The sequence below is a fragment of the Orycteropus afer genome, unplaced genomic scaffold (assembly GCF_000298275.1).
Source record: "Orycteropus afer afer isolate SDZICR_OR568_19922 unplaced genomic scaffold, OryAfe1.0 scaffold00103, whole genome shotgun sequence".
NCBI lineage: Eukaryota > Metazoa > Chordata > Mammalia > Tubulidentata > Orycteropodidae > Orycteropus > Orycteropus afer.
In genome coordinates, this window is record NW_006921690.1 from 1,745,339 (window position 1) to 1,769,709 (window position 24,371).

General features: G+C 42.8%; 1 protein-coding gene across 1 annotated transcript in view; it reads right to left on the reverse strand.

Moving 5' to 3' along the window:
- The window catches only part of LDLRAD3 (low density lipoprotein receptor class A domain containing 3), a 245,057-nt gene that overhangs the window by 189,170 nt on the left and 31,516 nt on the right, over positions 1–24,371 (reverse strand). The window lies entirely within an intron of this gene.

Here is a 24,371-nt window from a genome sequence, read left to right on the forward strand (position 1 = left end):
TAGCTAATCCTCCTGCTTCCAAAATACCAAAGAGGTGAAACACAGCCTCTGAGCCACAGGGGGCACAATATGCTCCACAAAGGAGTGAGCACGTGAGTGCATGCATACGACGGATGCAGCTTGCTTCTTACGGTGCCAAGGAACCAAACAAAAGTCAGGCTCTGTCAAAGTAACTGTGGTGCTGTTGCTGTTAGCTGCTATCAAGTCAGCCCCTGACAATGAAACAGAGTGTGCCTGGTCCTCTGCCACCCCCACGATCAGTTGTGGATCAAACCAGAAGTCACACTGATTTCTGGAAGCAGATCACCAGGCCTTCCTTTCTAGTCCATTTCAGTCTGGAAGCTCTGCTGGCACCCGTTCAGCATCATAACAACACACAAGCCCCCACTGACGGACCCATGGTGGCTACACATGAATGGTACTGGTTGGGAACTGAACCTGGTTCTTCCAAATTGAAGGCAACAATTCTACCACTTAACCACCATTGCCCCCCAAATAACTATAGCCTACATTATCAACTGCTTACTTACTAGGCAGTGTGTCGAGTGCTTGGCATGGATCATCTAATTTATTCGTCAGAATACTCATGCTATTCATCATCACCACCACCACCACCACTACCAATAGTTTATACAGTATTTCAATTGATCCTTGCAGCCCCAGGTGGTGGTACTGATGATAAATAGCATAAGTATTTTCACTAATAAATTAGATGATCCATGCCAAGCATTCGACACACTGCCTAGTAAGTAAGCAGTTGACCACTAGCCACTCCTTGGAAGGTAGACCGGGCAATCTACTTCTGTAGAGATACTGCCTTGGAAACCGAAGGAGGGGTTGCTATGAGTCGAGACCAACTCGATGGCAGTGAGTTGAATTTTTTAGTCAGGGGTTGCAAAAATTTTTTTCTGATTACCAAAGTTTAAAATGGTCATTATGGAAGATATCCATAAATCGATAGGATGTGATTTCCAGGACACACTGTTAAGTGAGAAAAGGTAGAAAAGACAGGCCTAAGAAAATATACATATTGACCTTGTAGATGGAGGTAGATGCCACCTAGTTGACTCTAATTTATGACAACCCACGTGTATCAGAGCACAACTGTGCTCCGTAGGGTTTTCCATGGCTAATTTTTTTGGAAATGGATCACGAGGCCTTTCTTCTGAGACACCTCTGGGTGGAATGGGCACATTCTTACCCCCAGTTTAAAGATGTGCTTTGAGAGGTCAAGTGACTTGCCCAAGGTCCTAGTGCTGGAAAATGTTGCTCAGGAGTGTCATCATCCCGAACCCTCAGACTCCAGGCGCTGTGCTTTCAACCAACTCAGCTGCACTGCCTCCCTGTGAAAGGCGGCCACTTCTTGCAACAGAAGCCAGACTTCTGCTTCAAAGACATTCTTCTTCTGCTCTGGCTGTTCAGTTTTAACAGAAACTGCTGTACCTCTGGCTTAATTTAGTGGCCTGCTAACCAAACAGCCCTATGGGGCAATGTACTTTCCTGTTAACAGTGCTGGCTGCTCTCGCTGGCGATCATGAGGGATAAGATCACGTCCACTGCAGCATCCCAGGCAGCAGGCCCCACCTAGCATCCCTCTTGTCTCTTGTCTTAGAGGCAGGACCCACGGCCCTCCAAGAAGGAAGGTCCATTACTAAGGAACAAGCAGGCAGTAAATTACCTTCACGTCCCTGACATCTGAAATATGTGAACTTTGGCAGCACAATCAACAGGGTTTTAAAGCCTGAGACGTGTCCAGGTTTAAAACACTCAGATGGCTTTGTTTCAAAGTGGAACTTCTGTCATAGTGCTGATACTCTTCACAAAGCAAAACTCAGGAGAGAGAGTCCTAGGTTCAAAGCCAGGCTCTACCTTTATGACCTTGGACACAATCCTAAACACAGTTGAATCTCAGTTTCCTCATGGGTAAATTAGAGGGGACATCTACCTCACAGGGTTCCAGTGAGGATTCAGAGAGTTAATCTACATAAAAGTGTTCGTAGAAAGCATGCCATGCAGCAGATGTTCAATTAATGGTTAATACTTATGCAATTAATCATATTATACTACCACTAGGGTTTACAGAGTTTTTAGAGTTTTTGTTCCTTGACTGCAATTTCTTTTTTTCGTTGTTGTTAAAACCAAACAAAATCAAACCCACTGCCATCGAAACAATTCCAACTCATAGTGACCCGGCAGGATAGAGAAGAACTGCTACATAGGGTTCCAAGGCTGTAAATCTTTATGGAAGCAGACTACCTTATCTTTCTCCCGCTAAGAGGCTAGTGGGTTCAAACCACTGACCTTTTGGTTAGCAGCCAAATGCTTTAACCACTGCACTACCAGAGCTCCTTGTTATATTTGTTAGGTGTTCTCAAGCCCATTTTAAGCCACAGTAACCCCATGTACAACAGAACAAAACACTGCCCAGCCTTGTACCTTCCTAATAGTTCTTGCTCTGTTTGAGTGCAAAGTGCTGCAGCCACTACGTCAGTCCAACTCGTGGAGGGTTTTCTTCTTTTCCACCAACCCTCTATCAGGCACGATGTCCTTCTCGAGGAACTGGTCCCTCCTGATAACACGTCCAAAGTACATGACCCAGTCTTCCCATCCTCACTTATATGCAGCATTCTGGTTATACATCTTCCAAGACCGATTTCTTTGTTCTTCTGGTGGTCTATGATATATGTAATATTCTTTGCCAACATCATACTTCAAAGGCATTAATTCTTTTCTGGTCTTCTTATTCACTGTCCAGCTTTTGCATGCATATGAGGTGAATGAAAATACCATGGCTTGAGTCAGGTGCACATTAGTCCTCAAAGTGACATCTTAGCTTTTGAACACGTTTTTTTAAAAGCTCTTGAGCAGCAGATATGCCCAATGCAGTACTTCATTTGACTTTTAACTGTTGCTTCCATGAGCGTAGATTGCGGATTCAGGTAAAATTAAATCCTGGGCCACTTCGATCTTTCCTCCATTTATCATGATGTTGCCTATCAGTCCAGTCGTGAGGATTTTTGTTTTCTTTATGCTGAGGTGTACACCACACTGAAGGCTGTAGTCTTTGATCTTCATCAGTAAGTGCTTCAAGTGCTCTTCACTTTCTGCAAGAAAGGTTGTGTCATCTATACACTGCAGGTTGTTAAGGAGTCCTTCTCCAATTCTGATACCACATTCTTCTTCATATACTCCAGCTTCTCAAGATTATTTGCTTAGCATACAGATTCAGTAAGTATAGTGAAAGGATACAGCCCTGATGCATACTTTTCCTAATCTTAAACCACACAGTATCCCCCTGTTCTGTCTGAAAGACTGTCTCTTGTTCAATGTACAGGTTTCACGATAAGGACAATTAAGTGTTCTGGAATTCCCCTTCTTTGCAATGTCATCCACAAATTGTTATGATCCACAGAGTCAAATGCTTTTACATAATCAATGAAACATAGGTAAACAATTTCCTGGTATTCTCTGTTTTCAGCCAAGATCCATCCAACATCAGCAATGATATCCCTTGCTCTATGTCCCCTTCTGAATCCAGTTTGAATTTCAGGCAGTTCTCTGATGAAGATCAGAGACTGCAGCCTTCATTATGGATTATACTTCAATAATATGAAAACAAAAGTCTTGAAAACTGGACCAATAAGCAACATCATGATTAGTGCAGAAAAGATTAAAACTGTCAAAGATTATATTTTACTTGAATCTACAATCAACACCCATGGAAGCAGCAGTCAAGAAATCAGATGACATACTGCATTGGGCAAATCTGCTGCAAAGAATGCCTTTAAAGTGCTAAAAGCAAAGATGTCACTTTGAGGCCTATGATAATCCTGACTATAAAGCTATAGTATTTTCAATTGTTTCATATGCATGCAAAAGCTGGGCAATGAATAAGGGAGACCAAAGAAGAATTGATGCCTTTGAACTATAATGCTGGCAAAGAATACTGAACATACCATGGACTGCCAAAAGAATGAACAAATCTGTGTTGGAAGATGTACAGCCAGAATGCTCCTGAGAAACAAGGAGGAGAGACTTTGTCTCACATGCTTTGGACATGTTATCAGGAGGGACGAGTCCCTGGAGAAGAACATCATGCTTAGTTGAGTAGAGGGTCAGTGAAAAAGAGGAAGCTCCTCGACAAGATGGACTGGCACAGCAGCTGCAACAACAGGCTCAAACACAGCAATGCTTGTGAGGATGATGCAGGACCAGGCAGTGTTGTGTTCTGTTGTACAGAGTTACTGTGAGTCAGAACCAACCTGACTTGACAGCACATTAGAACAACAATTCATATTGTTCTGTGACATTGGCTACCTTTTTCATAATGTGCCAGTATTCCCATTACTTCCATTCTGGTTATTCTGTTTCCATTCATCTAGCTTCCCTAACCACCTCCCCCCCTTACCTTTTCATCTTTGCTGAGGGTAAATGCTGACCATTTGGTCTTAAAGTACTCATGAGTAATATTGTTTATTTCATGAGCCAATCTGTTATTTGGGTGAAAGGTGACCTCCAGGTGTGGCTTCAGTTCTAAATTTATAGAGTATCTCAGAGCAATTGTCTCAGGGGTTCCTCTAGTCTCCAACAGTCTGAATTGATCTTTTTATATAGCTCTGGCTCCTAGAACCATGATAATATTTCACATATTCTCAAAATAAACAATGTGGGAGAAGGACTCAAAATACAATATAAACAGTAACAAATGAATCTAAGCATATTACAAATGTATGACAACACTACATTGAAGGAGGTGGGGAAGAAAAGAACTATAGTGATGCTGGAAAACACAGTTTGGACTAAATTCTATGAGCCTAATGAAAAAATAATGATAATAATAAAAAAGAGCCGTATGTGAATACCCTACTCTAGTTAGACTAGTTTCAACAGGGTATGGAGTAGCTTCTCTGAAACTACGTTATGTGTGTACTAGGGTTGAACAAATAAATACAATATTGTTGATAATTAAAGGCAGGTTTCTCCCTCTCAGAGAAAGAAGTTAAAAGGCTAAAATAAACCTTTATGTTTTGGATTAGAATTGAAAGCTTCAGTAAGAACTCAAGGTTTGTTTTTTTTTTTCTTTACAAAAATATATGCACTGATTAAAGGATAAATATTGTATGATCCTAAAAACAAAAACCAAACTCACTGCTATCGAGTTGGATCAGACTCATAGTGACCCCTCTTTGGGTTTCTGATGCAGTATCACTACGGAAGTAGATTGCCCAACCTTCCTTCTGAGGAGTGGCTGATGGGTTTGAACCACCAGCCTTCCGGTTGGCAATCAAACGCCTTAGGCACTACACCACCAGAGCTCCCTGTATGATCCTATGTATATAAAATATCCAGAATAGGCAAATAGACAGAGATGAAAGTTTATTAGTAGTTATCAGGAGTAGGAAGAAGAGTTAACTGCTTAGGAAGCATCAAGCGTCTGTTTATGGTGATGGAGAACTTGGCAACAGATACTGGTAATGTTGTACAATATGATTAATGTAATCGATGTACATGTAAAAAATGCTGAATTGGCCAATCTTGTGTCATACATTTATTTTTGCAACAATAAAAAAAGGGAAAAATATATAAACAGATAAATACAAAAATAAACACAGATGTACGTGGATGCATGGTTAGCAAAGACACACATCTATTCCCTTGCTCTGCCTACTGAGGGATTAGAAGCAAGACTCCAACCACAGAGCACAGGAGCACCCAGGTGGTGGTTCCTAAATATCAGTCCCCAATAATGGGAATCAGAGCTCCCTGGAGAAGTGGTTGATTCCAGGGAGGAAATACAAAGTGGACTTTGAGTATCTAATGGTGACAGACAGTAAAGAAGTGTTCAGAAAGTAATGGGAGTGTCAAAAGGACACAGGAGTCACCCTGAAGAAGCCCCCAAAGGCCAAAAGTAGAGCAACCTGAGCAACAAAATAAGTAACAATATGGACGTGTAAGCCAGAGAATCAAGTAAGTATGAGCACACACGATACCAAAAATGGCTGAATAAATACACAACAGGGAGAAGGGAAGTTGTTCCTTACAGAAGAATTCTAATTAGTCAACGTGGAAGGAATGAGAGAAACAAAACCATTAGCCAGACACAACAGTAGTAACTGTTAATAACAGGTCAGACCCACTGATGGATGCTAAGGGTGAAAGCTTAAGGAGAAACAGGGTATCTGCTGAGTCTCAAGGCCTCTTCTCCAACATCCAAGTATGTGCAGCATAATGTCCTTTCCACATACACCTTCATGGCATGGGGAGGAGGGGCTTGCTTGGAAGGGCACCGGGAGGCGGGGCCTGCGTTGAGTTTGCAGCATCTCAGGTATGCAGTCAGCTCCTGCAGCTGCCCCTGCTTGGCTCAGCTTGCCACGTGGCTTACAGCCTCCGAGCTGTGGTGGCAGCTGAGCCACAACTGTCACAGCTGACCATGTACCCTGGCTAGCCACTCCACAGTTCGGTACCTACAGGAGGACACTGGGCTGTGGCCACTCCATTGGTCCCATGGGGCTTCCAATTCCAACAAGGCTCCCTGGTGCCTGGTCAGAGAGTACCCCACACCCACAGCCAGCCAACTGCAGGTGTGTTTGCAAACCATACCAGCTGCTATACAGGAGGAAGATGAGGCAACCTACTTCTGTAAAGATTTACAGGTTTGGAAATCCAATGGGGGTCGCTATGAGCTGGAATCAATTGGATGGCAGTGGGTTTTGGTTTGGGGTTTGTGAACCCCAAAGCTTCAGGCACTAACAGAAAGCCAGAGTAGCTTACGAGGGGGTTACTTTGATATTGTTGTTGTTGTTATGTGCCGTCGAGTCAAACCCGACTCATAGCGACCCCTCCTTGGGTTTCCGAGGCAGTATCACTACGGAAGTAGGATTGCCCAACCTTTCGATATATCTGTATCAAATATATACAAACATATGTACTATTTATAATACAGTGTTCACACAACATCCAAATCACATAACGTCCTATTTCATAGGATATATGTGGATGTTAAGTGATGCATACCTGTATTTATAAATTCCAAAGCGAAAAATAGTAGCTTTACAGCAGAAAAACTTGGTAGACACTACCTTATCTAAGTGATCACAGTTAACATTACCAATACTAAGATGTACTGACATTAAATAAATAGATAGCGATAACTGCCTTAAAGTCAACTCCAAGTCATGGTGACTCGTGTGTCAGAGGAGAACTGAGCTCAACAGGGTCTTCAATTGCTGGGTTTTCAGAAGCAGATCTCCAGGCCTTTCTTGCAAGGTGCCTCCAGGTGGACTTAAGGTTAACAGCTGAGCAGTTAACCTTTTGCCCATGCTGCAGTTCCTACAGGACCATCTTCCTTCAGCAATGGGTTGTGATAACATATATGAAGTGTACCATGGAAGCTCCTTGGAGACTCAGTGCGCAGGCTTTTCTTATTGGGAAGTAGTCACACAGATACTCTATACCAAGTTTCCAGACTCCCAGGGGGAAAGCAAGTGTTCAGCATAAACCACATTAGACCAACAGCTGAGGTACAGTATGTCACTTCTATTAATTAGGGTGGTGAGAACTCTTCTAAAACCCAAGTTCCCAGACACCATGCAAAGGCCAACCGTGGAAGCAGGCCTCTCAAAGGATAGCTTTCAGACGTGCTATATAAACTCCTCCCTGCACAGATGCCCATTTTGGTTTCTGCTGGAGAAAGTCTAGTCAACAGAAAAGCATTGGAGTTTTGTTGTCTAGGTCAAGTTTGGACTGGCTGCCTGCTCCTCCACCAGTTTAACAGCCATCACATTCTTCCAACCAGGTTCAACCTCTAATAACTAGCTGTGACCAAGCATGCTTTGGGGGATCACAGAAGCTTCTAGTAAGCTTCACCCTCTAAGCTAACAGCACTTCCTCCTAAACTTCAACATGTCACTCACTCCTCCTCTCAAAGCTTCACTGCCTTCTGATCATCTCAGAATAAAATCTAACATCTCCATCACAGCCATCACACAGCCACTAGACACTGTCCACTATCCACGCTCTAGCTACACTGACCTGTCTGTTCCTCCTGGAACCTAGCAGGCAACCTCCCACCTCAGGGCTTCTGCACTCTACTGCTCCCTCTGCCAGGAATACCTCTGTCCCAGAATTCAGCTCAACTCACTCCTCCATGTTGTTTAGGTCTCTGTAACCACTTCAGTGTCTATGGTAGAAACCACCTACAGCCATCCTCGGTCCCTCTAGCCCTTCCTCTGATTTTCTTCATAGGACATATCATGACCTAACACCACAAGTTTTGTATTGTGCTGTTTGAGTGCTGTCTCCTCCCATCCAGGACTTATGTTCTTTGAATACTTTAATTCACCACTTTTGATGAAGTGGCCCCTATCTGGTGCCTTCAATAAACATTAGCCAAATATGTGAATGAACCTACAAGAGGAAGGGGTGGGACTGAACAGTAGCTCACACTTACTGAATGGGTAGGATGGGGTGAGCATGGTGCTGGGTGCCTTACAGATACCATCTCATCTACTCCTCACAAAAATCCATTTCACAGATAAAAAGAGCTAGAGCTGAGTCCAGAGCTGAAATCACTTGACACTGCTAATAAACTGAGTCAAGGCTCAAATCTTGCTCTTGATTTATCTCCTCCACTCCTGCCTTAGATTTCTGTATGGCTCAGTCCTGCTCCACAAAACTTTATGATATGCAGAAAGGGAAAAAGAGAGTAAGAATACGAGTGATTATAAACAAATTAACTGCTATCCAATTAAGCGGTTCTTTTGGTCCTGCCCCTGTACCTTCTTCAGGAATTATTCATGGGACTTCTGGCCTTGTCCCGATGCTCAGTCAGAGTTTAATGGCACAGGGAGCCTGTCCTGTTAGGATTTACATTTGCACCATCAGACAGCCGCGCAGTGGATCACAGGGGACCAGCAGAGCGCCGGGCAGCATCACAGAGAGAAGCCGACACTGGCAGTGGCTGCCGGTTGCTCCCTGCATGCACGACCTGTGGTGGGGCTCAGGGGGGACCTGCACGAAGCCTGATCATCAAGCCCCCTTCATTTCCACGAAGAAGACATTTCCACGTGGACCTCAGCAGCCTCTGTAGAAGGGGGAAGACAGACTGCATGTTTTTAAAACCATCCTGATGAAGGCTGACAGGGATTCTAAAGTTGGAGCCCTCACTTTTCAAGACTTGCTCCGTGACTTTTTCAACATGACATCATTCACTGGCAGCAAGAGGAGGCCAGGGCTTCCCTGGAGGCTGGGTTAATGTCTTGATCTGGGTCCTCCCTCCTTTGAGTGTGGCTGACACAGCTCTGGAGTTCACAGACCAGTAAAATAAAATACAATTTTTTATTTTTCTAAAATGAAATAAGTAAATAAAGGGGACTACAGGAAGGACTAACAAAGTTGTCAACTTTTTATTTTACCAGGTAAGGTTGGAAACAGGAAGTTTGTGGGTGGTGCAAATGGTTACTGTACTTGGCTGCTAACCAAAAGATTAGCGGTTCAAGTCCACCGAGAGACACCTCAGAAGGAAGTCCTGGCAATCTATCTCCAAAAGATCACAGCCATTGAAAACCCCACAAAGCACAGTTCTACTCTGAAACACATGTGGTAACCACCATGAACCAGAGTCAATCTCACAACCGGTATTGCTACCATTGCTCCTACAGCTACCCTACTGCTACACTGGCAATCACACAAAAGAGTCAGACAGAGGCTGCAATGGCAGAAGCCTCTCTGTTCAGCTGGAACAGCCACAACTCAGTTAATCAGACGTGATGCATCTCTCAGGCTGAGGCAGCAGCTCTAGCCTTAACTGCAGGTACCCAAGGTCTCTCGTCCAACCTCTGTGATTGGCCAATTGAGCACCAGCTGCTACCCTCCACCCAGGATCCTACCAGTGTGTGTCCAAGGTGACCCAAAGAACCCAAAACAGGAGCCTTAAGCTGTTCTGCAAAATTACCATTCTTTCTTTTGTGAACATAAGACATGGTTCACTGAGAAAAATTCAACTCATACAGAAACACACAAAGGTAAATGCACAAATTACCCCAAAGTGCCACTGCCTGGGGAAATCCCCAGTGGGCATTCTGGTAAACCTGCTTCCAAAGCCAAAATCCCAAACTGTCAAGTCAATCTGGACTCACATTGACCCTGGAGGACAGAGTAGAACTGCCCCATAGGGTTTCCAAGGCTGTAAACCTTTTCAGAAGCAGACTGCCTTATCTTTCTCCTGTGCAGTAGCTGGTAGGTTTGAACCGCTGACCTTTCAGTTGGCAGCCAAGTATTTAATCACCAGGGCTCCTTGCATGGAGAGCAGAGTGTCTCAAACTACAACGAGCAAATGGATAGACCAGGGATTCCATTCAAATGCAGACTCTGGATGAATAAATCTGGAGGGGGGCCTGGGATTCTGCATTTCTAACAAGCTCTCAACAGGCATCAAGGAGCAGCAATGGTGTGTTGCCCAGTTCATTTTTATATACATCAATGGCCAGAAAAGTGCTTGGCACATATGTTTACTCAATAATTATTGACAGAATTAATAAACAGAAATATAAGAATACAGTTTTGCTTAAAAGCCCCCCAAAATACATGCTACTCTGAAACCTGAAAATACAATGGACTGCCAGAACAAATCTGTCATGGAAGAAGTAAAGCCAGAATGCTCCTAGAAGTGAGAATGGCCAGACTTCCTCTCACACACTTTGATTATATTGTCAGAAGGGACCAGTCGCTGGAGAAGGAATCATGCTTGGTAAAGTAGAGGGTCAGTGAAAAGGGGGAAGACCCTCAACGAGATGGACTGACACAGTGGCTGCAACGATGGGCTCAGGCACAGCAAAGACTGTGAAGCCGGACTAGGGCCGGGCAGTGTTTCATTCTATTGCACACAGGGCTGCTCTGAGCCGGAGCCCACTCAGCAGCACCCAGCAGCAACGATTCTGAAACCTGCTTTTGTCACTAATAAATGTTGACATCTTTTCACGTCAAGAATTCCTACTCCCTATCACCATTTTTAATGGCTAAGGGAAACTGGTAGCATAGTGCCTAAGGCACTTGACTGCTAACCAGAAGGCTGGCGGTTCAAACCCACCAGCAACTCCTCGGAAGGAAGATGGGGCAATCTACTTTGTAGTGATACTGCCTCGGACACCCAAGGAGGGGTCGCTATGAGTCAGGGCCAACTCAACGGCACATAACAACAAGAACAAGGGAAACTGGACTGCATATATACCCATAAGTCCCATTACTGATGGGCATCTGGGGCTTTTTCAATGAACAATGCACAGCAGAGGCATATAGTATTTTCCATTTGTATAATTTGTACAATTATCTCCTTATGGTATAATTGCCAGGGTCAGAGGAAATATGTCTTTCACCTCTGGTGTCCTTTTGCCCTCAGCTGCGTGTGCCTTGAGGAGCTGGTACTTTCCCCACGGCTGAGGGTAAACAACCAGGGCTGCGGGAGATGCAGCCTCCGACTCTCTTGTTGGCCTTGATGTTCCTAGAAGTGTGCGTGGGCTGACAGCACCCCAGGGTTCCTTTGCATTTCTGTTAAGTTGGTCCTTAACTGTCGCCAGCACTCTATTAGTCTCCATCTATCTCTGTCTCATTTCATTTCAATATCTGTGTATTTCATTACTCTGCAGAGTAGGGGGCATTCTGATGTGGTTAAGGAAACCATGACTCTTCTTTTTCTCTCTTAAATTTGCATCGGGTGCAGGACATCAGTCTTTGCTGGAACTGGTTTTCCTGCGTTACACTCATCACGGAGCAACGCACAGAATCCCCCCTTTCTGAAGGCATTCCTCTGAGCTGACTTCCCAGGTGGCACTACCCGCTTTTTCTAAGGCTCCTGACAAATGACAGCTATTCCTTCCACCGGACTGTCCCACTTGTCATTATTTCTCCTGCACCTCCTGTCCTCTAAGATAGAGTGGCCTCACAAAGAGTGGCCAGTGATCCACTTAAAGAGAAATTCCCAAGAACACTGGTAGACACTCAGATTCCTGGGTCTCTACCCTAGGGGAATTTACATTCTTATTAAACACCAGAGCATTCCAATGAACACCAGCATGTGAAGAGCCACTTGGACAGATTCTACCTGAGTTCATATGCCCATAGAGCAAAGGACCTCATCAGTCCTTTCTTCCTACACAGACCAACTGCCACTCCAGGAACTGTGGCTGCAGAACCAGTGGAGAGCCTACTCTGACCAGCACCCCCTTGAACCAGGTGTAATGCTCACATACATCCCAGGTGGAGTAGTTACCATGAGAATATCTATAAGGAAACCACACACCTCTATTAGCTTTCCCCATTTCAACACATCCTCTCTTCTTGCACATTCATGTGTAAGGTACAAAATGGTCTTGCTTTATACACAAAGCTGTGGGCTCATATTCAAACAGTTGTTGTCCCAGCAAAAAATGCTTTTAGAGCTTTACAACTCTTAACCAGTTTTGTCCACTCTGTGAAGACTGACACTGTAACCATGTACAATACAGAATAGGGCTAAAGAGGCAATAACTCTTGGCCAATAACAAAATATGTCAGGCTCGTGTCAACTGTGTGGCAATTCCATAGTGAAGAAGATAGGCTCCTTCACTGACTGTAAGGGCACAGACAGGTAGAGGAGGCTCTACATGCAATGCAATAAGCATTCTGATGGGGAAGCGACAGGATGTCTAATCTTGAATCGGGGTGGTGCCTAAAGACAGAAAAGACTTCCTAGAGGGGGTCTGTCTCAGCTGAGAGACTCCATAATCAACTGAGGTGAAAACCAAGGCATTACTTATTCAGTTATTCATTCCACTCTCATTAATTCACAAACCCTGTTTGTGTCATACCTGCAAAGAATGAGGACACACAGGAGACAGCCAGGCCCTGGATGATGTACTGGTACTGGTGGGAAAGTGGAATGAAGTGTGTTCCAAGAAGGAGCAGCAAGTACAAAGGCCTGAATGCAGGAGCAATGTAAGAATGGAGGAACTGACAGATGGGTGGGACAAACCTACTTCTCATAGCAGTTAAAGCAGCAAGTATCTTGGGGGGGAAAAAAAAAAACTCAGCACCTAGTTTCTCATAAGAAATGTGTCACAAACTAGTTGCAATTTAGCTCACCCTAAAAATATGAGAATAAGTGCTATACGAAAGCATAAATTAGAAAAAAAATGGAATTATGAAATTAGCAGGGTTTCAACCACATGCACACACCCCAATGTGAATCCCCACATGCAGCCATCACTGGCTTAAAAAATCCACAAAGAACTGGGGTCTTAAAAGCTTTCAAGCGGCCATCTAAGATGCAGTCAACAGTCTGCTAGCATCGGAAGTGAAGAAGAACACACACACACACACACACACACAAAACCAAGAGCTTTTAGAAGCAATCAGCCCTAGCACACGATGGCCCTCGAGACCAGAAGAACTAGATGGTACCCAGCTACCAATGCCAACCACTCAGGAAAGGATCAAATCTGGAGATCCTGGATAGAGTGGGAGGGTAAACATGGAACAAAATCCAAAAACTCAATAATGACCAGAATTACTGGTCAGATGAAATCTGGTGAGACTCCCAGTACTATGGCCCTGGAAGACATTCTGCGCCTGGAATAAAACTCACCCCCAGGGGCGGGCTCTCAGCCCAACAGTTAACAAGATGTACACACAGACCACTCAACCCAGAATGACACACCCACATACTCTATGGTAATACATCCCTTAGAGCAATAGACCATGGGACACCAGAAGACCAACATTCAAACTGAGGAAATGCAGGACATACAGGAGTGCATAAATATGAGGGGCACAGGGGGAGGGTTACAGGGTAGGGAGGGGAGGAGACTGGGTTGGGGTTGGACACGGCAAATGGAGAATGAAACTAAATGTACACATTATGTTGAATGTAAAACAAGCTCTTAAAATTAAAAAAATAAAATAAAATAAATCTGCAAAGAGTAATGCATCTGAAATTGCTACTATTTTCAGTCCCCTAGCTCACTTTCTAAAAAGTCAAACTGGTTGCTTTTAAAAGTCAAAAATGACTTCATGGTTGGGGGCAAGAAAGCAAAGAGACTTACAAAAATAACAGACTTTTAAAAGCGGTATGTCTGGATTCTCTAAGAGAGGGCAACTTTTCATGGTGATCCCAAAGCAGATGACAGCCTGAAAGCCAAATCCACTCCTGGAATTCAAGCCTTTGCAAATTTATTATTGTTTGAGCAACAAAGCCCTTCTCCATTACCACCTCCCTTTGAAAAAAAAAAAAAAAATCAGTCCAACTCTGCATGACCACTGGAGTGGGCTTCAAGTTTTATTAATCAAGCATTGCATGATGTTAGTTCTTCTTAAAATACCACACTGGCCATGTCAGAGATACACAATGGGGAACAGAGGGTGCAACAGACCATAAGTTAACTGGAATATAAATATAAGAAGAGGCATCTGGTTGAAACAGATTTGCCAGAAGACTCGGATAGGAAATCATCTTTCCAGACATCTCATCTTTTATGTCTAGAATAGGAGGTCTACAGGCTTGGAGTTAAAGAAGTCAGCTTAGGGTTCAGAAGCATCTGAGTTTTTATTCTATCCTCATTCCACTGCATGACAGCTACAATCTGGGACAAATTACTTAGTCCCCCTCAGCCTCACAGTCCTCATCTGTGAGAAATGGATTGAGAGAGAATAGACCACATTAGTTTTTGTGAAAATAAAGTGAGATCTTGCATAAAGATTTTGTATACTACTCGATACCTAGTTGTTGTTGTTGCTGTTAGGTGCCATCGAGTCAATTCCAACTCACCGTGACCCCACGTACAACAGAATGAAACACTGACCAGTCCTGCGCCAGCCTTACAAGTATTGCCATGCTTGAAGTCACTGTCACAGGCACTGTGTCGTTCCACTTAATTGAGGGTCTTCGCCTTTAGCACTGACCTTCTACTTTTCCAAGTATGATATCCTTCTCTAAGGACTGGCCCCTTCTGACAATAAGACCAAAATACAAAAGATGAAGTCTGGCCTAGTGGGTATTCAAAAATATCCTCCCCTCTCCAACATGGCTCATGGTTCTACAAACTTTTCTTTTTCATGTGTATGGCTAGCCCTGAGAAAAATGAGGTGGGAGCCACCGTAATGTTTAGACAGGCTGAAACCTAACTGTCACAGTTATTTATTCCTCAAACATGAACTCACAAACTCTCTTTATGCCACACACAGCACCAGGTGTGACAAAGAGAATAAAATGTAAGTTCTGCTAGCAAAAAGTTCCTAGCTAAGGAACTCCTGGCCAATAAGAAGGGGGGAAAAGATGATAAACAGATGACCATAATTAACTGTGATAAGTGCTATTATGTTGTTAGATGCCATCAAGTCTGTCCTATGTACAACAGAACGAATCACTGCCTGGTCTTATGCCGTCCTCACAAACATTGCTATTTCTGATCTCAAACTGCTATACAGGCTGTATAAATATTTGCCTTCCAACAGTTTGTTACAGGACTTAGGATAAATAGTCAAATGTCAGCCTGTCTGGGTTCAAATCCACGTTCCACCCTTTCTGGCTTAAAATCCACGTTCCACCCTTTCTGGCTTAAAATCCACGTTCCACCCTTTCTGGCTTATGAGTTATGGTTAATTATTTAATCTCTCCGTGCCTCAATTTCCTAGTCAACAAATGCAGATATTAACAGTACCAACCTCACTAGGTTTCTGTGGGGCTTAAATGAGACAGTAATATAATAATTGCATAGAATATTCTCTGAAACATAGTATTTTCTATGATAGTTAATAAGAGCTCTGGTAGCATAGTGCCTAAGGCACTTGACTGCTAACCAGAAGGCTGGTGGTTCAAACTCACCGGCCACTCCTCAGAAGGAAGGTTGGGCAATCTACTTCCATAGTGATACTGCCTCGGAAATCCAAGGAGGGGTCGCTATGAGTTGGGTCTGACTTGATAGCACATAACAACAACAACATGATAGTTAATACTACTTTGGCTACTATCATATATATTATGTATTAGCTATAACTGTTTGGTATTAAACTATTAAATGTAGCATTGTGGTAGTTCAGTTTGTGTGTCAACTTGGCTAGGCCTAATTGAGTGGCTGGGCAGCTGGATGTAGTAGTCCCCATGATGAGACTGGTAATCAACTCCATGGTGGAATCTACTGTGACCCTTAGGGAATGTGGTCTGCTTCTTGTATATAAGCAGAAGCCTTGGAGAATGGTCTTTAGTTTGCTTGGACCCTGCATATAGCTGTGTTGTTGTACAGCAGCCTGCCATGCTCTGCCAACCTTGGGACTTACAACAGACTTGAGTTAATGGTTTGGTAACTTCGGAACTGTGCCATTTTTATTTGTCGACCTTGGGTTCATCAGCCTCAGCAGCCAGTAGCTGCCTGAGTAAAGAGATGTCTCCAGCTTCAGTGGGCCAGGAGCAAGAGGCAGAGCTGAAGCCCAAGGTCGAAGGACTTTCCCACAGCCCCTAGGGCCTGGCACTTTGAACTTGGACTTAAAGCCTCCAAACTGTAAGAGAATAAACTCCGGTTTGTTAAGGCCATCCCATTTGTGGTATATATTCTTGTCAGAGCAGCACTTGGTAACAAGCATTAAAATAGTGTTTAGTGTTAAATATACAGTATATTACATAGTATTATCTATTGTTATTACTGTTATCAATTATTGTCAATTATAGTTACTTTCTGCCAGCATTAGTCACTCAGTATGTGGGAAATGGCCAAAGCACAAGAGGAACTCCACAAGTGTGTGACTCATTGACTCAGTGTCAAAGAGGCAAGAAGGCCGCATTCTCTGACCTCCTCTAACCCCACAAGAGGAAGACAGAATCACTATCAGTAGCCCAAGGCCTCTCCCTGCCCTCCTCCAGCCCTGACACCAACTGTTCCTCCCGCAGCACCCACCACCTCTCTGCTGAGTTCAATAATTCGCTGCAGTGGCCACACAGAACTCACAGATTATGGGGTTTATTAGGGAAGCACCAGGCTACAATTCAAGTTCAGGAACAACACTCAGTCTCTCTCAGCCCACCGTCCCTCAGCCAACAGTGTCTCTCAGTCTCTCTCCAAGCAGTGCATGTCTCTCGGTGTCTCTCTTGAAGCAATGTGTGTCTCTTGGTGTCTCTTCCTCAGCAGCACATGTCTCTCAGGAGCACATTTCTCTCAGCAGTACATCTTTCTCCGCCAGCAGTCAGAGAGACTCCTTCTGCCTCTAGGAGGGCTCCTTTTGAGCCTGGCAGAGTGGCCAAACTAACCAATCAGAACATCAGAATTCTAAGCACCTGAGAAAAAGTGAACTTCCCAGAACATTGCTTTGTGCCACTGTCAACAGAAATACTGCAGGTGGATAACTTTAACAATCAGGAGCTCCTGCGCTGCTCACAGCAAATTCTGCCTGAGTTTACAAAGACTTATGGTTAGAAAAGCCATACCAGGTAATTCACTACATCGCACTTGGGGAGCTCTTCAAAAAACAGTGCTATTTCACTTGGGTATAAAAGATAAATAGGAATGTGTTGGTAAAAAAGGAGGAGGAAGGGCGTTCCAGGGAAAAGGAATGGCATGAACAGAAACTCAGAGTTGTGACAGATTATGGCTTGTCTGAGATCTAGGAAAAGTTAGAGCAACTGGAACACTGAGCGTCTGCAGGAGAAGAGGCTGGGAGAGAGGCAGGTAGGGGGTTGGACTTACCTTGCAACCCAGCGAATCTTTATAAAGCAAGTGACATGACATGGTGTGCTCTTTATCAAGAGAATTTTTATGGATTGTGATGGTTAAAGTTGTGTCTGCCCACTGGGCACAGTTTTGAGTGGCTGGGCAGCTGGATGTAGTTCTTCCCCGTGAAGAGACTGTAATCATCTCCATGATGGAATCTCCTGTGAGCAGCTGAGCAGTTGCCTTCAGGGTGTGTGGCCTGCTTCCAATATATAAGGAGACTTTGAGAACTGTCTCCAGCTTTTTGGCACATCTGGATCCTGCGTCTGGCCAAGTTTTCATCTCAGTGGCCTGCCATATGGCCTGTCAATCTTGACATTGTTCTTGGACTTGAACCACTGGTTTGCCATGTTGCTTGCTGACCTTGGGTTTGTCAGCCTTAGCAGCCAGCAGCTACTTGAGTTAAGAAACACCTCTGGCTCCAGCAGGCCTAGAGCAAGAGGCAAAGCTGAACCCCAAGATCAAAGGGCCTCCTTCCCCCAGTCCCCAGAGTCAGCACTCTGAATTTGGACTTCCAGCCTCCTAAACTGTAAGAGAAAAGGTTCCTGTTTGTTAAAGCCATCCACTCGTGGTACCTCTGTTATAGCAGCACTAGAAAACCAAGGCATGGGCTCAAAAGAACAGTAGGAGGCTATGTAGGCCAAGGAAGCATCCCTGCCCACTCTAAGAAAAGCCCCAAGGGGCTTCTTAGGAAGAAAGGTACTTTAAGGAAATTCAAAGTGCTGTCACTGCCCCTTAAAAAATAATTACTAAGAATGATAAAAAGCAAGACAAAACAAGCTAGCAAGTTTGGAGTAGCAATTAACCTTGTAACTAAAGTTTTATTTCAGGTCATTTATTAAGACTATTAATAACACACGTGCATACGTGCAGGAGTGTGTGCTATGTGCATATATATTGGAATGAAAATTCCAGAGAATCGACAAGCAGGAAACCAAGATATTCCCAAATGATTCTTCTAGAGACAAATCTTGAGGAGGGAATGGATCTTAAAAGATAATAAATAAATGTGGGTCAGATAACTTAGCTTTGGGAGGCTTCTCACTTCTTGGTAGAAAAACTTCCTGACAGTGGATCAGAGTTTCTGAGATTAAGAACAGATGTTGGAACACAGACACAGGGATAGAATAGTTTCCACCTTCAAAAAGAATATTTCATAAAGGCATCATCCAACTCCATGAGAGATGGTATCCAAGGGACCGCTCTGAAGAAGTGGGGGAAGAAATGAAAAAGAAAAAAGTACAAGGGGAGGAGGGAACATGTCATCAAAAATAGTTTTAAAGTTTGAATAAAAATGAATAAAGAAGAATTCATTCTAGCTCATTTTCCATCTTGCTGGGCAATGAGGGCCATCTTTGCCAAAGATTTTCTTTTTCAGAGCTACTCCCTCTGGCTAACATGGAGCTTTTTCTTCTTAAAACACTCTCATTTCTCCTTATGTCCTCCACCTTCACTGAATGAAGAGGACACTCATTTCTAATGTTGCTAGCTGCCGTCAAGTTGGTTCCCAACTCACAGTGACCCCATGCACAACAGAACAGAACACTGCCCGGTCCTGTGCCATCCCAGGCTAGACCGTTGTGATCCAGAGGGTTTTCACTGGCTGATTTCCAGAAGCAGACTGCCAGGCCTTTCTTCCTAGTCTGTCTTCGTCTGGAAGCTCCATTGAAACCTGTTTAGTATCCTAGCAACATGCAAACTATGAGTGACAAATGGGTGGTGGCTGCACTTGAGGTTCACTGGCTGAGACTCAAACACAGGTCTCTGCATGGAGGGAAGAATTCTACCATTGAACACCAATGACCGCCAACTAGCACTCTGAAAGGGTCTTCCCTTCCTCCAACCTGCCCCTCAAACACAATTCATAGAAACAACAGAACTCTGGAGATCTGATTTTGTCTCCTCAAGTGTATATGATGCCTGCAAAGAGCATCAGAGAAAGGTCTAAGATGTGAGGATTAAACTGCTGTAAGATCCATAAGAACACAGGGCTTCATTCAGGAACATTAGGTGTAATTACTTGTTAGTCTGTTTCAACAGAGAACAGAGAGCCTTCTGTGACAGGCTGAGCAAGAGAACATTCTCTGTCTGTCACGAGGTAACCTAAGAGTGGCTGTTTCAGGACTAGAGTATTTTAACCCACCACAAACCCTGCTCCAGCAAGACTTCCCTCAAGGTCTCCATAATGCTTCTGTGCCAGTCACGGAAATCATATAATCCCATGGGTATCATCTCTTGAAAACTGGGGGTTAACTTTAGAGACAAAACCTTGACGCTCAGCTTCCACTTACCTCATTACTAGCAACAATTCTCAGACAATTCTTATTCTAGTTGCACAATGAAGAAATAACAGTTCCAAAATGAGAGAGTCAGCCTGGCTAAACTAGTATCATACAAAACAGAATCTAAGACATAATGGGTTACTAGAAACAAAGGGCATTTATTGACAAATTAGTCAATCTATAAAAAAGACATATGTCTAAAAGCAAAGTCCAAATCAAGTAGGAGATCCTGGATAGACAGGAGAAAAATGTTGAGCAAAACTCAAAATCATGAAAAGACCAGGCTTATGGGTCTTTTAGAAACTGGTAAAACCCCCAAGACTAAGGGCCCTAGTCATCCTTTGGGCCTGAAATTGAACTCACTCTTATGGCTTCCAGTCAAACAACAGACAGCTATGTAAGGTGAACATTTACCCTGGGTGGGTACACTCCTTAGAACAATCAACCATGAGAGATCAGAAGGGCAGCATTTGCACAGGGAGATGGCTCAGAGGGCAGAAATGCATAGGAAAGAAGGACACAGGAAAAGGTAGCCACGGGGAGGAAGTGGGAAGAGAGCTGTTACAATATGGGGATGACAATTAATATCATGAAACAAAATGTGTATGAGCTGTTTGTACGGAAAATGAACGAAGGAAAAACTGACAGAAGTGAAGGGGAAAATGGATAATTGGACAACAATAATAATTGCAGACTTCAGTATCCCACTTTCAATAATGTATACAACATCTAGGCTAAAGATCAACAAGGGAACAGAAGACATCAACACCATCATAAATAAACCAGACATGACACTGATAGAACACTTCTCCAACAACAGCAGAATACAGATTGTTCTCAAGTACACATACAAAGAACATTCCCCAGGATAGACTACATACTAGGCCAGAAAAGCCTGAGAACAGTTAAAAGGACAGAAATCATACAGTCTGTTCTCCAACCGTAGTGGAATGAAATGAAAAAATCCGTAACATAAAGCAAGTTGGGAAATTCACAAATACAGAAATCTGCTCCTAAGTGTGTCTTTAAGTAGAATTTGCAGGTAAGTCACAACAAGTGCATATGGTTCTTATGCAGCCTCAGTTTAGAGCAACTGGAGTCTCTAAGGCTTTTCAATGACTTACAGCTGCATGGGGAACAAGTGAAGGTGATTGTGATAAAGAATTTGTTGTGAGCTGGTTCAGTCGCTTCAAAGCTAGATCAAATTTACGTAACATTAAAGGGCAAGTATAGTGTCTGTAATATGGACATTCATAATCTGGGAACTTACTGTACGTGGAAATTAAATAACACAGTGCCTAAGGCACTTGACTGCTAATCAGAAGACTGGCGGTTCAAACCCACCAGCCACTCCTCGGAAGGAAGATGGGGCAATCTACTTCCGTAGTGATACTGCCTCGGAAACCCAAAGAGGGCTCGCTATGAGTCGGATCCGACTTGACGGCACATAACAACAAGAACAAATAACCAACAGGTCTAAGAAGAAATCACAAAGAAAATGCAACATTCCTAAATTTATAAGACAGGGTTAAAGCAGTACTGACAGGAAAATTTATGGCTGTAAACACCTGTATTAAAAAAAGAAGAAAGCTCTCAAACCAATAACCTGTACCATGAACTCACTGCCATCAAGTGGATTCCAATGCACAGTGACCCTTTACGACAGAGTAGAACAGCTCCATAGCGTTCCCAAGGCTGTCAATCTTTATGGAGGCAGACTGCCTCATCTCTCTCCCATGAGCAGACAGTGAGTTCAAACCACTAACCTTTTGGTCAGCTAAATGCATTAGCCACTGTGCCACTAGAGCACCTTCACCTTCTTAAACTAAAGGAAGTAAAACTTTATCATAAGAAACTAAAAACAAAAAAAAACAAACAATAAAAACTACACCTAAAGCAAACAGAAGGAAGGAGATAATACAGATTAAAGTGGAAATACATGAATAGAAAACTAAAAACCAGCAGAGAATCTCAAAGAAACCTAAAGTTGTTCTTTGAAAATATCAAAAAAATTGGCAAATTTACAGCTCTACTGATGCAGAAAAAAGGAGAAAAGACTCCAATTACTAAAATCAGGAATGAATGAGGGGATATCATTACCAACCTTATAAAAATCAGAGTTATAAGGGAACACTATGAACAAATTGTATGCCAACAAATTAGATAATTTAGATGAAATGCGAAAATTCTTAGAAACACAGAAATAATTGGAAGTGACTCAAGAAGAAATAGAAATTAGAATAGATCTATAACAAATGAAGAGACTAAATTAGGACTCAAACATTTCTACAAGATAAAACTCATGCACAGATGGCTTCACTAGTGAATTCTACCAAACATTTAAAGAAAAATTAATAGCAGTCTTTCACAAACTCTTCCAAAAAGTATAATAGGAGGGAATGCTTTCCAACTCATGATACAAAAACTAGACAAAGACATCACAGAAAAAGAAGGCTACAGACCAATGTCCCTTAACATATAGACCAAAACACCCTCAACAAAATACAGCAAACTGAATCCAAAAACCTCTGAAAAGGATTATGCACCCTAACCAAGTGGGATTTATCCCAGAAATGCAAAGGTTGTTTAGCATCACATTAATAGAATAAGGGACAAAAATCACATGATCACACAGAGAAGAACATTTGACAAAATCAAATACATCTTCATGTCATGGGGGGAAATAAACCACAACAAACTAGGAATAGAAGGGAAATTCCTCCACCTGATAAACAGCATCAACAAAACACCCACAGCTACCATTATACTCAATGGTGCAACACAGAATCCTGTCCCCCTAAAACCAGGAGGAATAAGAAAAGGATATCCACTCTCATTACTTCTATTTAATATTGTACTGGAGGATCTACCCAGGCAATTAGGCAAGAAAAAGAAATGACATCTATATTGGAAAAGAATATAAAATGAATACACAAAAGTCATTTTGTATATTTCCATACACTAACAATAAAAAAAATGAAATTTAAAAAGAAATTTTATTTATAACAGCATCAAAAGGCACAAAATGTTTAGTAATACATTTAACAAAGTGCAAAACTGGACACCAAAAACTACAAAACATCATTGAAAGAAATGAAAGAAGACCAACATATACCTAAAAAGACATCCCTTGTTCATGGATTGGAAGACTTAATATTAATAGAGCAATACTCCCCGACTTGATCTACAAATTCAACTCAATCTCTATCAAACTCTCAGCTGTTTTTTTGCAGAAATTGACAAGCTGTTCCTAAAATGCACATAGAAATGCAAGGGACTTAGAATAGCCAAAACAATCCTTAAAAAGAAGACCAAAATTGGAAAACTAACATTTCTCGATTTCTAAACATACTACAAAGCTTAGAGCAATGAAAACATCGTGGTACTGGCAGAAGGACAGACATGTGCATCAACAGAAAAGACCTGAGGGTCCAGAAATAAATCCTGATATTTATGGTTAGTTGATTTTTGACAAGGGTGTCAAGACAATTCATCAGGAAAAATGTCTTTCCAACAAATGGTGCTGGGACAACTGGATAGCACATGTAATAGGATAAAGTCAGGACTCTATATACTATACAGTGGAATATTATTCAATAATAATGAACACTGAATAATGAGTAATATGATACATACTATTCCATCAATGCACTTTGAAAACACTATGCTAAATCATTTAAAAAAAAAAAAAGAAAGAAAGAAAAGGGACTGGGTTTGCTGGTCTGATAGAGCCTGATGGAACCACTGAGACTATGGTCCCTAGCTGCCCTTCAGGTCTGGAACTGAACCCACTCCTGTGGCTTCCAGCCAAACAAAAGATAGGCATATGAGCTGACCATTCACATTAGGTGGATTCACTCCTTGGAGAGATCAATAATGGGAGAATAGAAGGGCTGTGTACACACAGGGAGACAGCTGGAGGGGGAGGGCAGGAGTACATGGGAGGGAAGGACACAGGGAAGAGGGAACTATGGGGAAGGAGTGGGAAGAGAGCTGTTGCATTGTGGGAAATTGGAGTCAATGTCATGAGACAAAGTATATGTGAACTGTTGCATGGAAAGTGAATTTGCTCTGTAAACTTTTACCCAAATCACAATTAAAAAAGACAAAGAAGAAAACACTATGCTAAGTCAAAGAAGCCTGACACAAAAAGGTCCGTATTGTGGGATTCCATTTATATCCTACGTCAGAATAGGCAAATCCATAGAGACAGAAAGTAGCTCAGTGGTTACCAGGGGTTTGGGGGAAGGGAGGAATGGAGAACTCATGGGCACAAGGTTTCTTCTGGGGGTGATACTAATATTCTAAAATTAGAGAGTGGTGATGGTTGTACATTTTGACTAATATAATTACATGCAGA